Source organism: Bison bison, unplaced genomic scaffold (genome assembly GCF_000754665.1).
Source record: "Bison bison bison isolate TAMUID 2011002044 unplaced genomic scaffold, Bison_UMD1.0 scf7180017864238, whole genome shotgun sequence".
Lineage (NCBI taxonomy): Eukaryota > Metazoa > Chordata > Mammalia > Artiodactyla > Bovidae > Bison > Bison bison.
In genome coordinates this window covers 1213109-1213952 of record NW_011494810.1, presented here as the reverse complement: position 1 = coordinate 1213952, position 844 = coordinate 1213109, and the positions used below count along the sequence as shown (strand labels likewise).

Here is an 844-nt window from a genome sequence, read left to right as displayed (position 1 = left end):
ATATATATATATATATAGAGAGAGAGAGAGAGAGAGAGAGATACTTTTCTGGGTCATGTTGCTGTATACATGAAACTAACACAACATTGTAAATTAACTATACTTCAATTTTTTTTAAAAGATGAAAAAAAATTACCAGAACCTGCTCACTTCCGCTACAGTCTGCATTTTTTTCCATCGTGATCCAAGTGTCATCATTTCTCACTTGAATTACTATAGGATTTTTGGGTGGATCACACAGAGAGCGAGGTTGGTTTTCTTTTTTCTAACAGAGGGCGCAGATCATAACTCCTCGTTACTCAAAACCCTATTTCTTCACATAGCCTACCAAACCTTATGAGATGTGGGCCCTGTTTTCTAGCCAGCTCTCCCTCAGCCTATCCCTGGCTCGCTTTGCTCTAGAACACTGGCCTCAGCCATTGCTCAGTCATCCCTTCTGCCTAGAACATTTTGCATCAGTAGCCAGACCCTAAACTCTCCCAGGGCCGGGCTATGCTCTTTCCTTCACCACTGTGTGTGCACTCCACCCACCCCCATAGGTTGCCAAAACCCCACAGGCTCTAAGGATATGAGTGCAAGTCTCTTGGAAGCAGTGTGTTTGAAAAGAGATTTTTGGTCCAGTGTGTTCAGGGAGATATTTGTAGAAGACATGACTCAAGAGATTATTTCCCAAATCCCTCCAGAGCTCTTGAACTAAAAACCGGATAGAAGCCAGTTTCTGCCAGGGTTTTATCCTCACACCTCATTTCTCTCCCAACTGAGTTAGCAGATAGATGGGCCCAGGGGTTGAGCTGTGGGAGTTTGTCAAACTGAAATTTTATTTTTCTTAGACACTCCAAGCACA

The 844-nt window shown here is 43.1% G+C and overlaps 1 protein-coding gene across 1 annotated transcript in view; it reads right to left on the bottom strand.

Annotated features, from left to right (window-relative positions):
* The window catches only part of LOC104993398 (olfactory receptor 2M3-like), a 6098-nt gene that overhangs the window by 3480 nt on the left and 1774 nt on the right, over positions 1–844 (bottom strand). The window lies entirely within an intron of this gene.